We start from the raw sequence: 14,874 nt of genomic DNA, 5'->3' as shown, positions 1-14,874 counted from the left end.
GATCAGGTCTAGCCGGAAAGAACTGCCAGCAGGAGGGGTGAGCAGGGAGGAAGGGATTATTTTCATTCTTGATCGATAGGATACAGTCCTACAGAGTAACAGCATAGCTGTGAAATGTGTAAGAGAATCCCTCGCTCAGTCCGTGCAAGTGTGACAGAGCTACATGCCTTGGGTGAAGTCTATGGCGCAGAGCCCAAGTTCCTAGTCCACCACCATTGAGCCAGGTGTTTTGTTGGGTTGGCTGATTTCGTGCCTGAGAAGGATCTGCGAGTTGATCCCAATCCTTCAGATGGATGATTTTTCAAAAGAAGTAATGGACAGTATTGACAACTTCATAGTGTCACCAACTCCGCCTCCACCCCCATGTGATCTCTACATTATTTGAAGTTCAGGCCACTTGATATTTTCTTTTTACAGTTTGTTTTCTTTTTATATAACTTAAAAACTGAGGAGTGACATCAGCTTTGAAGCTTTTGGAAAAGGCCTGTGGGTTCCATGAAAGAGTCATGGGCTAAGAAACTGTCTTCCAGTTTGGTTGTCACCGTATGACTGGACAACTCATAGCTGTCTTCTTTGAGCCTCAATTGTCCTATCTGGCGTAAAAAGAGAAGTTTTGTCCTAAAATTTACATGGAATAGCAAAACAATTTTGGAAAAGGGTAACAAAATTCAAGGACTTACATCTGCTGATTTCAAACCTTACTGTAAAGCTCCAGTAAGACCCTATAGTCCTTGCATAAAGATAGACGTAGATTAATTGGAAAGAATTGGGAATCCAGAAATAAACCTTTATATTTGTGGTCAATTGATTTTCAGTAAAGGTATCAAGGCAATTCAATGAGGGGAGGACAGTTTATTCAACAAACGTTGCTGGAATAACTAGATAATCTTATTTAAATAAGACTAAATCTAGACTTTGTGCCATACGGTCTTAGTCCAGTGTCACACTGCTGTAAAGACACTAAATCTCTCTTCTTTATAAAGAAGAGAGGTTTAATTGGCTCATGGGTCTGCAGGCTGTACGGAAGCATGATGGCTTCTGCTTCTGAAGAGGCCTCAGGAAACGTTTCCTCATGGCTGAAGGCAAAGTGGGAGCAGGTGTCCTACATGACAGCAGCAGAACCAAGTGCTGTGGGGAGGTGCCACACACTTTTAAACAACCAGATCTCACGAGAACTTACTATCATCAGCACCAAGGGGAAAACCCGCCACATGACTCAGTCACCACCCGCTAGCCCCCGACCTCCAACATCGAGGATTACAAGTTGACATGAGATTTGGGCAAGAACACAGATCAAAACTGTATCACGTACCAAAACATTTAACTAAAAAATGAATCAGAGACCAAACTATAAGAGGTAAAACTATGAAACTTTAGGAAAAACATAGAAGGAAATATTTATGATCTTGAGTGAGTCCAAAAGTTCCTAGACATGACCCCAAAAGCACAATACATGAAAGAAAAAAAATTGATAAATGGGACTTTATCAAAATTGGAAATTTTGTACTTTAAGAGATCAAAGAATGAAAAAACAAGCCACAGACTACAAATTATATACCTGATAAAGTACCTACATCCAGAATATGTTAAACTCAGTAGTAAAACAAGAAATCCAATTTTATTTATTTTTATTTTTCATTTTTTAAAGACAGGGTTTCACCATATTGGTCAGGCTGGTCTCCAACTTCTGACCTCAGATGATCCGCCCGCCTCAGCCTCCCAAAGTGCTGGGATTACAGGCGTGAGCCACCGCGCCCGGCAAGAAATCCAATTTTATTTTTATCTTTTAATGTTTTTTTGAGACAGAGTCTCACTCTGTCTGTCACCAGGCTGGAGTGCAGTGGTGCGATCTCGGCTCACTGCAACCTCCGCCTCCTGGGTTCAAGTGATTATCCTACCTCAGCCTCCTGAGTAGCTGGGATTACAGCTGCGCGACCCCATGACCAGCTAATTTTTGTATTTTTAGTAGAGATAGGGTTTCACTATGTTGGCCAGGATGGTCTCAAACTCCTGACATCATGATCTGCCCGCCTTGGCCTCCAAAAGTGCTGGGATTACAGGGGTGAGCCACCGTGCCCAGCCTATTTTACTTTTTTCATTTTATTTTTTAAATTTCTGTTACAAACCATACTACAATGAATATTTTCAGCCACACATCCTGGAGTGCCTGTGTAGGTATATCCGTACAAAAAAACCCCTCAGAGCGGAATGTCTGAATTAAAGAGTATTTTAACAGAAATGAATGTTTTACCAAATTGACCTTCAAAAAAGTTATGCCAATTTATATTCTCATGATCAGTGTGTGAATATACATTTCCTACAAATCTTGCCAAATCCAGGTTTTTGTAATCCCTTTTACTTGTTGCCAATCTAATAGGTAAAAATAACAATATCCTGCTGCTTTAATTTATATTTTTAAAAATTTAGCTTTTAAGTTCAAGGGCATAGGTTTGTTATACAGGTAAACCTGTGTCACGGGTTTGTTGTTGTTGTTGTTTTGAGATGGAGTCTCACTCTGTTGCCCAGGCTGGAGTGCAATGGTGTAATCTCGGCTCACTGCAACCTCCACTCCCCAGGTTCAAGCAATTGTCCTGCCTCAGCCTCCTGAGTAGCTTGGACTACAGGTGTGCACTCCTACACCCGGCTAATTTTCATATTTTTAGTAGAGACAAGGTTTCACCATGTTGGCGAGGCTGGTCTCGAAATCCCGACTTCAGGTGATCTGCCCGCCTCAGCCTCCCAAAGTGCTGGGATTAGAGGTGTGAGCCATGGGGGTTTGTTGTACAGATCATTTCCTCACCCAGGTACTAAGCCTAGTACCCATTTATTATTTTTCCTCATCCTCTCCTCCTCCTAGACTCTACTCTCTGATAGGCCCCAATGTGTGTTGTTCACCTTTATGTGTCCATGTGTTCTTATAATTTAGCTCCCACTTATAAGAACGAACATGAGATATTTGGTTTTCTGTTCTTGTGTTAGTTTGCTAAGGATAATGGCCTCCAGCTCCAACCATGTTCCTGCAAAGGACATGATCTCATTCTTTTTAATGGCTGCATAGTATTCCATGTTTTCTTTATCCAGTCTACCATTGATGGGCATTTAAGTTGATTCTGTGTCTTTGCAGTTGTGAATAGTGCTGCAATAAACATATGTGTGCGTGTGTCTTTATGATAGAATGGTTAATATTGCTTTGGGTGTATGCTCAAGTGATGGGATTACTGGATCAAAAGGTATTTCTGTTTTAGGTCTTTGAGGAATCACCACACTGTTTTTCCACAATGGCTGAAACTAATTTAAACTTTCACCAACAGTGCATAAGCATTTCTTTTTTCTCTATATACTCACCAGCATCTGTTATTTTTTGACTTTCTAATAATAGCTATTCTGACTGGTGTGAGACAGTGTCTCATTGTGGTTTTGATTTGCATTTCTCTCATGATCAGCGATGCTGAGCTTTTTTTCATATGATTATTGGCTGCATGTGTGTCTTCTTTTACAAAGTGTCTGTTCATGTCCCTTGCCCACTTTTAAATTTTTTTTCTTGTAAACTTTTATGTCTTATAGATGCTGGATATTAGACCTTTGTGAGATGCATAATTTGCAAGAATTTTCTCCCTTTCTGTTGTCTGTTCATTCTGTTGAGAGTATCCTTGGCTGTGCAGAAGCTCTTTAGTTTTATTACATCCTATTTGTCAATTTTTGCTTTTGTCATAATTGCTTTTGGCAGCTTTGTCATTAAATCTTTGCCCATTCCTATGTCCAGAACGGTGTCACCTAGGTTGTCTTTAAGATTTTTTTTTTTTTTTTTTTTTTTTGAGACGGAGTTTCACTCTTGTTACCCAGGCTGGAGTGCAATGGCGCGATCTCGGCTCACCGCAACCTCCACCTCCTGGGTTCAGGCAATTCTCCTGCCTCAGCCTCCTGAGTAGCTGGGATTACAGGCACGCACCACCATGCCCAGCTAATTTATCTTTAAGATTTTTATGGTTTTGGGTTTTGTGTTTAAGTTTTTCATCCATCTTGAGTTAATTTTTGTATATGGTGTGAGGAAGTGGTCCAGTTTCAATCTTCTGCTTATGGCTAACCAGTTATCCCAATACCATTTATTGAATAGGGAATCCTTTCCCCATTGCTTGTTTTTGTCAAGTTTATTGAAGATCAGATAGTTGTAGGCTTGTGGTCTTATTTCTGGGCTTTCTATTCTGTTCTATCAGTCTGTGTTTCTGTTTTCATAACAGTACCATGCTGTTTTGATTACTGTAGCCCCGTAGTATAGTTTGAAGATTGGTAAATTGATGCCTCCAGTTTTGTTCTTTTTGGTTAGGATTTCCTCGTCTATTTGGGCTTTTTGGTTCTGTATGAATTTTAAAATAGTTTGCACGCGGGTGCAGTGGCTCACGCCTATAATCCCAGCACTTTCGGAGGCTGAGTTGGGTGGATCATGAGGTCAGGACATTGAGACCATCCTGGCCAACACGGTGAAACCCCATCTCTACCAAAAAAATACAAAAAATAGCTAGGCATGATGGCACATACCTGTAATCCCAGCTACTTGGGAGGCTGAGGCAGGAGAATCACTTGAACCAGGGAGTTGGAGGTTGCTGTGAGCCAATCACAGCACTGCACTCCAGCCTGGGGACAGAGTGAGATTCTGTCTCAAATAATAATAATAATAATAATAATAATAATAATAATAATAAAAGTTTTTTATAGTTTCTTTTTTCTTTTTGTAGACAGAATCTTGCTCTGTCACCCAGGCTGGAGTGCAGTGGCACCATTTTGGCTCACTGCAACCTCCACTTCCCAGGTTCAAGCAATTCTCCTTCCTCAGCCCCCCAAGTAGCTGGGGCTACTGTTGCATGCTAGTTTTTTCTAGCTCTGCAAAGAATGTCAATGGTAATTTAATAGAAATAGCATTTAATCTATAAATCGTTTTAGACAGTATGGCCATTTTAATTATACTGATCGTTCCTATCCATGAGCATGAAATGTTTTTCTCTTTGTTTGTATCATCTCTGATTTCTTTGGGCAGTGTTTTGTAGCTCTCCTTGTAGAGATCTTTCACCTCCCCGATTAGCTGTATCCCTAGGCATTTATTTCTTGTGTGTGGCAGTTGTGAATGGAATTGCATTTCTGATTTGGCTCTCAGCTTGACTGTTGTTGGTGTATAGGATTGTTAGTGATTTTGCACATTGATTTTGTATCCTGAGACTTTGCTGAAGTTTTTTTAAAATCAGCTTAAGGAGATGTTGGGCTGAGACTATGTGGTTTTCTAGATATAGGATCATGTCACCTGCAAACAGGGATAATTTGACTTCCTCTCTTCCTATTTGGATGACCTTTATTTCCTTCTCTTGCCTGATTGTCCTGGCCAGAACTTCCAATACTATGTTGAATACAAGTGGTAAGAGAGGGCATTCTTGTACCAGTTTTCAAGGGGATTGCTTCCAGCTTTTGCCCATTCAGTATGATGTTGGCTATGGCTTTGTCATAGATGGCTCTTATTGTTTTGAGGTGTGTTCTTTCAATACCTAATTTGCTAAAAGTTTTAACATGAATGGGTGTTGAGTTTTGTTGAAAGCCTTTTATACACCTATTGAGATAATCATGTGGTTTTTGTCTTTGGTTCTGTTTATGTGAATTGCATTTATTGACTTGAATAATATTGAGCCAACCTTGCATCCCAGGGATAAAGCCTACTTGATTGTGGTGGGTAATTTTTGAGTTGCTACTGGATTCAGTTTGCCAGTGCTTTGTTGAGGATTTTTGCATCAATGTTCATCAAGGATATTGGTCTGAAGTTTTCTTCTTCTTCTTGTGTCTCTGAGAGGGTTTGGTATCAGGATAATGCTGGCCTTAAAGAATGAGTTAGGGAGGAGTCCTCCTCCTCAAGTTCTTTGGAATAGTTTCAGCAGGAATTGTACCAGCTCTTCTTTGTACAGCTGGCAGAATCTAGCTGTGAATCCATCTGGTCAGGGCTTTTTATGGTTGGTAGACTATTCATTACTGACTCAATTTCAGAGCTTGTTATTGGTCTACTCAGGGATTCAGTTTCTTCCTGGTTCGGTCTTGGGAAGGTATATGTGTCAAGGAATTTATCCGTTTCTTCTAGATTTTGTAGTTTATGTGCATAGAGGTGTTCATAATATTTTCTGATGGTTATTTGTACTTTTATGGGGTCAGTAGTAATATCCTCTTTGACATTTCTGATTGTGTTTATTGTTTAAGACAGAGTCCCACTCTGTTGCCCAGGCTAGAGTGCAGTGGTATGACCTTGGTTCATGACAACCTCCATTTCCCAGCTTCAAGCGATTCTCCTACCTCAGCCTCCTGAGTAGCTGGGATAACAGGCACATGCCAGCATGCCCAGTAAATTTTTGTATTTTTATTAGAGATGGGGTTTCACCACATTGGTCAGACTGGTTTGAACTCCTGACCTCAAGTGATCTGCCTGCCTTGGCTTCCCAAAGTGCTGGGATTACAGGCGTTAGCCACCATGCTCGGCTCTGACTGTGTTTATTTGAATCTTCTCTCTTTATTTATTCTCTTTCTTCTTTACTAGTCTAGTTAGTAGTCTATTTTATTTTATTTTATTTTTTAAAAAGCTCCTGGATTAATTGATCTTTTGAGCGGTTTTCCATGTCTCAATCTCTTTCAGTTCAGCTCTGATTTTGGTTCTTTGTCTTCTGCTAGCTTTGGGATTACTGTGCTCTTTGTCTCTAGTTCTTTTAGCTGTGATGTTAGGTCATCAAATTGAGATTTTTCTAACTTTTTGATATGGGTATTTCTTTTTTTTTTTTTTTTTTTTTGAGATGGAGTCTCACTTTGTTGCCCGGGCTGGAGTGCAGTGGCATGACCTTAGCTCACTGCAACCTCCACCTCCCAGGTTCAAGTGATTCTTCTGCCCAAGCCTCCCAATTAGCTGGGATTACATGTGCACACCACCATGCCTGGCTAATTTTTTGTATTTTTAGCAGAGACAGCGTTCACCATGTTGGCCAGGCTGGTCTTGAGCTCAAGTGATCTCCCTGCCTCAGCCTCCCAAAGTGCTGGGATTATAAGTGTAAGCCACCGTGCTCAGCCTTAATAGGCATGTAGTTCTATAAATTTCCCTCTTAACACCCTCTTCGCTGTGCCTCAGAGATTCTGATATATCTTTGTTCTCATTAGTTTCAAATAACTTCTTGATTTTTGCCTTAATTTCATTCTTTACCCAAAAGTCATTCAGGTGCAGGTTATTCAAATACCATGGAATTGCATGGTTTTGAGTGAATTTCTTAGCCTTGATTTCTAATTCAATTGCGCTGTGGCCTGAGACATTGGTTATTATGATTTCAGTTCTTTTTATCTCCTGAGGAGTGTTTTACTTCTGATTATGTGATGATTTTAGAGTATGTGCCATGTGGCAATGAGAAGAATGTATATTCGGTTGTTTTTGGGTGGAGAGTTCTGTAGATGTCTATCAACTCCCTTTGATCCAGTGCCGAGTTCAGGTCCTAAATATCTGTTAGTTTTCTGTCTCAATGATCTGTCTAATATTGTCCACAGGGTTTATAGTCTCCCATTATTATTATGTGGAAGTTTAATGCTCTTTGAAACCCTCTAAGTACTTGTTTTATGAATCAGGGAGCTACTGTGTTGGGTTCATATATATTTAGGATAGTTAGATCTCCTTGTTGAATTTAATCTTTTACCATTATGTAATGTCCTTGTCTTTTTTGATCTTCCTTGCTTTAAAGTCTGTCTGAAACTAGGATTGCAACCCTTGCTTTTTTCTGTTTTCCATTTGTTTTCTTCATCCTCTTAAAAAGAGCCTGTGAGTGTCATCACATGTGAGATGGGTCTCCTGAAAACAGCACATCAATGAGTCTTGATTCTTTCCAGCTTGCCACTTTGTACGTTTTAATTGGGACATTTGGCTCATTTATATTCAAGGTTAATATTGATATGTGTGGATTTGATTCTGTTATGATGTAAGCTGGTTATTTTGTAGACTTGTTCACATGATTGCTTTATAGTGTCACTGGTCTGTGTCCTTCAGTGTGTTTTTGAAGTGGCTGGTAATGGTCTTTCCTTTCCATATTTAGTGCTTCCTTCAGGAGCTCTTGTAAGGCAGGTCTAGTGGTAATAAATTCCCTCAGCATTTGCATGTCTGAAAAGCCTCTTATTTCTCCTTTGCTTATGAAGCCTAGTTTAGCCAGATATGAAACTCTGGGTTGGAATTTCTTTAAGAATATTGAATATTGGTTCCCCCCAATCTCTTCTGGCTTGTAAGGTTTCTGCTGAGAGGTCTGCTATTAGTCTGATAGGCTTCCCTTGTAGGTGACCTGGCCTTTCTCTCTTCCTGCCTCTAACATTTTTTTCTTTCATTCCAGCCTTGGAGAATGTGATGATTATATGTGTCTTCAGGATGAACTTCTTGTGCAGTATCTTACTGGGGTTCTCCACATTTCCTAAATTTGAATGTTGGTAGGCTATTCATTACTGACTCAATTTCAGAGCTTGTTATTGGTCTGCTCAGGGATTCAGTTTCCTCCTGGTTCAGTCTTGGGAAGGTATATGTGTCCAGGAATTTATCCGTTTCTTCTAGATTTTGTAGTTTATGTGCATAGAGGTGTTCATAATATTTTCTGATGGTTATTTGTACATTTATGGGGTCAGTAGTAATATCTAGCTGGGTTGGGAAAGTTCTCATGGATGAGATCTTATGTTTTCCAAGTTGTTTCCATTCTGCCCATCTCTTTCAAGTACAGCAGTGAGTCATAGATTTGGTCACTTTTACATAATCTTATATTTCTCAGAGTTTTTATTCCTTTTCATTCATTTTTCTTTATTCTTGTCTGAATGTCTTATTTCAGAAAGCCAGCCTTCAAGCTCTGAGATTCTTTCCTCTGGTCTATTCTGCTATTAATACTTGTGATTGCATTATGAAATTCCTGTAGTATGTTTTTCAGCTCTATCAGATCAGTTATATTCTTTTCTATACTGGCTATTTTGTCTGTCAGCTCCTGCATTGTTTTATCATGATTTTTAGCTTTCTTGGATTGGGTTTCAACATATTCCTGCAGCTCAATGATCTTCATTCCTATCCATATTCTGAATTCTATTTCTGACATTTCTACCATCTCAGCCTTGTTTATAACCCTTGCTGAAGAGGGGATGCTGTCATCTGGAGGAAATAAAGTACTCTGGCTTTTTGAGCTGTTAGGATTCCTGCACTAATTCTTTCTCATATTTGTGGCCTTATCTTCATTCAATCTTTGAGGCTGCTGACCTTTGGATGTTTTTTTTTTTTTTTTTTTGAGACGGAGTTTCGCTGTTGTTGCCCAGACTGGAGTGCAATGGCACGATCTCGGCTCACCGCAACCTCCGCCTCCTGAGTTCAAGCAATTCTCCTGCCTCAGCCTCCCGAGTAGCTGGGACTACAGGCACGCACCATCATGCCCAGCTAATTTTTTGTATTTTTTTAGTAGAGACGAGGTTTCACCTTGCTGACCAGGATGGTCTCGATCTCTTGACCTCGTGATCCACCCGCCTCGGCCTCCCAAAGTGCTAGGATTATAGGCGTGAGCCACCGCGCCCGGCCTTTTTCTTTTATCCTATTCGATGACCTGGAGGATTTGACTGTGGTATAAGGTGGATTCAACTGACTGGCTTTGTTTCTGGAAGATTTTAGGGGCCCAGTGCTCAGCTCCCAATTCCCAGACTGCATGCTCTAACTCTGGGAGACTTGTATCGGGCCCTGACTTTGTTCTCTGGCTCCTCAAGGTTAGGAATCCACTGCACTGTTGTGGGGGACGGGGAGTGGGGAGGTGGCCATGGGGTGAGGTGCTCCTGAACCAATGGTCACTACACTCTGATCGATGGTGTCGGCGAAAGCGTTTAGTAGTGCAGTGACAGCAGATCCATCCTCATTTGCACACGCCAGTAGCAGTGGTAGTGGCAGCTGTGGTAGAGATCTAGCAGGTGCCAGGTGTCTGCCTCCCTGCAGGCATTCACCACAGTGGTGGAGGCAACACAGCTGGGGATGTGCAGAGGGCCTCTGGTGACTGTCTGTGGTTGTGCTGCAGGTGGTGTTGGCTCTGGGGCAGAGTGCTGGCAGGTGCAGATCTGGGTACCTTCTCTGTGCCCCACAAACAGGAGTGGTCACTTAGGGTGGAGGAGGGTCTGCTGTTCTCTGCACAGTGTTAGTGCAAGGGTAGGTGTTTGCCAAGGCTCTGTCTGCAATGGTGATCAGTCGGGGATTGGGAGGTGGCTGCACTCCCATGCTGGCCGGGCAAGGAATGAAAAACCCACCCGTGCAGACATGGGCCAGCAAAGCAATGTGGGGACCTGCTGTGGACCCTGGGGAAGCTGCAGTTTGGGGAGGGAGTGTGTGGGCTGGTGTGTGGCTGTAGGGACCACCCCTCTGGAGCTCTCCACCAGTCATGCACAATCCACCGGCACAGAAGCTATGGTGTTGGCCCCCAGGGCACCTGAAGCTGACTTGCAAGCCGGCCAGGCTGGGGCCCATCAGACAGTGCCAGCAGACCAAGGGGTGCTCAGGGCCAACTGGCCCTGTCTAATGGACAAGACCACCCTGCAGAATTCATGTCTATCCATTCCCCTAGAGCAAAACTGTCCTATGGGAGCAAGTTGAATCTAGGGGGATGGACATTCCTGGCTGTGCTATGCTACAGATGCTACCATATGAAACCCTCTGGGCTCCACGTCAGCCAATGTGCTGCCCCTACCACTTCTCTAAGCACCTCTCCCTGCCAAATCAAGTGTCTGTAGTGGTCAAGGGGGCCTCTCCTGCCAGGGATCCTAAGGCCCATGGTGAGAGTGGGTTGCTCCTGGCCAGTTCAACTCACCCATTCCCCCAGAGCTCTTGGGGCAAGGAATGAGTCCAGGTGTGCTTGGCCTTGTGCAGGGCTTCCAGCTTTTTCCTGCTTCAGCCCCGTTTTTGTGTCTTCTATCCATCCACTCAGTGCCTTCTCTCACAGCAAGGGTTTTCAATTGCTCAAACTGAGTGCTGCAGAACATGACACATATCCATCAGTATCCTCTCCTTCAGGACTCTGTTTAGGGTCACAAACTTGGGATATTGACCCACTGTGAATGTTCTAGGCTTAAAAATGGAGGGCTGGGCACAAGGGCACATTCCTGTAATCCCAGCACTTTGGGAGGCTGAGGTAGGTAGATCACTTGAGCCCAAGGGTTTGAGACCAGCCTGGGCAATGTGGCAAAACCTCATCTCCACAAAAAATGAAAAAATTAGCTGGTGTGGTGGTGCATACCTGTAGAAGTCCTAATTACTAGGGAGGCTAAGGTGGGAGGATCGCTAACCCCAGGAGGCGGAGGTCACAGTGAGCCATGATCACACCACTGCACTCCAGGCTGGGTGACAGAGTGAGACGCTGTCTCCAAAAAAAAAGGCAAAATGAAGTAAAATATATTTTTCTCATTAAATCTTCTCTTTTTGCTTAAATATTGATAATATACTAGAATTTGCTATAATAATATCATAACCTTTTTTTTTGTTTTGAGACAGAGTTTCACTCTTGTTGCCCAGGCTGGAGTGCAATGGTGCAATCTCAGCTCACCACAACCTCCACTTCCTGGGTTCAAGTGATTCTCCTGCCTCAACCTCCTGAGTCGCTGGAATTACAGGTATGCACCACCACGCCTGGCTAATTTTTGTATTTTTAGTAGAGACAGGGTTTCACCATGTTGACCAGGCTGATCTCAAACTCCTGACCTCTGGTGATCCGACTGCCTCGGCCTCTCAGTGCTGGGATGACAGGCGTGAGCCACCATACCTGGCCACTGTAACATATTTAATAACACATCTTTACACATTTAGGCCTTTAGTATATATTTGCAGAACAGATTTGAAAATCATTCATTCATTTACTCATTCAACAAGTATTTATTGAAGACCTACTTCATCCAATAAAATGAGTATTTCCCTCAGCTTAGAAAAGGGCCAAATGATTTTTTAAATTATGAAATATAACAAGTATACATAAAAGTGCAAAAACCCAAGTGTGCAGCTTAATAGGTTGGTGTGAAGTAAGCCCCAGTGTAGTCACCTTCCCACCTGGTCAAGACACAGAACATCGGCCAGGAGCGGTGGCTCACGCCTGTAATCCCAGCACTTTAGGAGGCTGAGGCAGGCTGATCACGAGGTCAAGAGATCGAGACCATCCTGGTCAACATGGTGAAACCCTGTCTCTACTAAAAATACAAAAATTAGCTGGGCCTGGTGGTGCATACCTGTAGTCCCAGCTACTCGGGAGGCTGAGGCAGGAGAATCACTTGAACCCAGAAGGCGGAGGTTGCAGTGGGCTGAGATTGCGCCACTGCACTCCAGCCTGGGCGACAGAGCGAAAGTCTGTCTCCAAAACAAAAACAAAAAAGACACAGAACATCACCCCAGAGCACCAACACTCTCATCCCGGATCCTACCCTTCCCAGCACACCACTGGTCACCAGGACACACACAGATGTCTCATGATACTCAGGAAGCTCTGGACCCCTGCCTGTATGGGCCCTTCCAAGGCCCTGGTCATTTGATTTTTGTGAAATTTGCAAAAGTAAACATTTTGCCACATTTGGCTAAGACCACCGTTTAACTTTTAAAACCATTTTTGGGTATGTCATTTCACACTCTTTTTCTTAAATAAGGTCTCCCCAAATTGTATAAGCTTCAGGACCTACAAAGCCTGGATCTGCCTCTTGAATTACTTTCCTGTGAAGTATTCTTTGCTTCTGGAGGGATTATGCAATCTGAAACTTCATTTTCCAATATGAAATGTTCCAATTATTTCCAAGGGTGCTAACCCTTGGCTGATCACGTTGCTGCTGGGAGAGAAGAGCTGACCTGCCCTTCATGGAGCATGGATAGTAGCTGGGGGTTGGGTTTCCAGCAGTGGACCACCGGAGCTGGGCGATACCTCAGCCTGGCTTGCTTCTTTATTTTCCCCATCTACCCCTTCACCCTGTGCGCCTTTCCCATCCCTTCTGTGTCATTAATTGAGGAAGGCAAAGAGTAGTGGTCTCTGTAGAAACCTGTTTGGAGGCTCTGTGGTTTCCACAGCATGTTAGATGACATGGAATCTCAGATACTAGTCTGGATTTAATTTGACAACAATTAAATACTCAGTGGTATTTTGAAACAAAAGACTTGGCCAGGCATGGTGGCTCAGGCCTGTAATCCCAACACTTCAGAGGGCCAAGGTGGGCCGATCACGAGGTCAAGAGATTGAGACCATCCTGGCCAACATGGTGAAACCTTGCCTCTACTAAAAATACAAAGATTAGCTAGGCATGGTGGTACATACCTGTAGTCCCGGCTACAGGCTGTTGCCTGGGTAACAGAGCAAGACCGTGTCTCAAAAACTGCACTCCAGCCTGGGTGACAGAGACTGTCAAAAACAAAACAAAACAAAACAAAAAACCATAATGCTTTTATGACATAGTTGGTAATGATAAAGGAATAACTGCAAAGAGGAAGAAGACCCAAACTACCTTGTTTTTGTCTGTGTTTTTTTGTTTTGGGGGGAGGCTGGTTTTGGAATCAGAATTATTTTGAATCTAACAGTTTAGCAAAATGGTAATGAGGGGTGGTACACACGGAGAGCCACAGGAGCCGTTCTTAGTAGGGAGGGAGTTGATGTCTGTGCTGTGGCTTGGAGGCTGCAGAGGAGAGTGCACACTTCACTTGGAACTCGCTGCAGGAGACTGAGCCCTGAGACATTCTGAGTCCCCGGGGATCCAGCAAATGGGAGGCACATGTCAGGGCAACAAGATAATCATCAGCATCAGGGCTATCATCTCCAAAAGGTCCAGGCACCCCTTGGTCCAGAAGGAATGGCATCCCCCAACAGAGGTTGGGGGAGGATGGGCAAAGTGTTTCCACTCAGCCTGTGGCTTTGAGAGCTGTAGGCAGGACCTCCTGGGATGCCTGATACTCCCAGTCTGGTGGGGAAAAATGACTAACCTCTAGGGGCAGCATCTTGGGGGCCAGCCCTCAAGGACCGTGTGTCATTAGCAGGAGGGGACTGGTACCCCAAGGTTCTCTGCACTAACCAAGGAGCAAAACATTTGGGGACAGCCATCTTCTCTTCTACCATACAGCTTAAATCACATTTTCCTCTTCTGGGGTATTTAGAAGCTTAGTGTGAATATCTACACGTGCTTTTTTGAGATCCTCTGATGAAAATGCAATACCAATGCAAACATTCCTGTCAACACTGTAAATATTTTCATGACCACAGCAGAAGTGCCGTGGCTAGGCAGGCATAGATGCACATTGCACCTTCTAATATTCCTAAGAGAACTAGCTGAGGGTTAACAGTAAGTGTGCAGGAGTGAGAAGTCGATTGTGGCAGGGGAAAAACGGGAAAAGAGTTCAGCTAAACGAAAGACAGCCCTGCTCTGCTGCCCAGCAGGTGTGATGCCTGCCCACACTGAGGCTCGAGCCAGACACAGGCTTCCCCTCCAGCACCAGCTCCACATGTGACAACCGATGGCGCAGGTGGCACAAGCCCAGGCCCAGCCTTCATGAAGAAGTGAACTGTTTCCGGGCATGCTGCTGTCCCACCAGCACACAGCTCTAGCTACTGACTGAGGCTTCCCCCCGAGTCTGTCAGCGACAGTGTGTCAGGGGCTGACAGGTGCCTCGGTCACACAGGAGCAGGCTACAGCTGGGGGAGGGAGGGGCGAGAGGGGACAGGGGAGATGCATGTCCAGGCAAGATTTTTCACCATCCTGGGGCCTGGGATTTTTCCTGGCAAGAGTAACCAGCCAGGCTGAATTTACAGCAGTTTCTTAATTGCTCCCTAGCAATAAGCAGAGTTGGCAATAACTACCAGACAAGTATAAATGATT

Source organism: Sapajus apella, unplaced genomic scaffold (assembly GCF_009761245.1).
Source record: "Sapajus apella isolate SASKATOON/1434 unplaced genomic scaffold, GSC_monkey_1.0 scaffold38, whole genome shotgun sequence".
Lineage (NCBI taxonomy): Eukaryota > Metazoa > Chordata > Mammalia > Primates > Cebidae > Sapajus > Sapajus apella.
Note: the sequence above shows the minus strand (reverse complement) of the source record.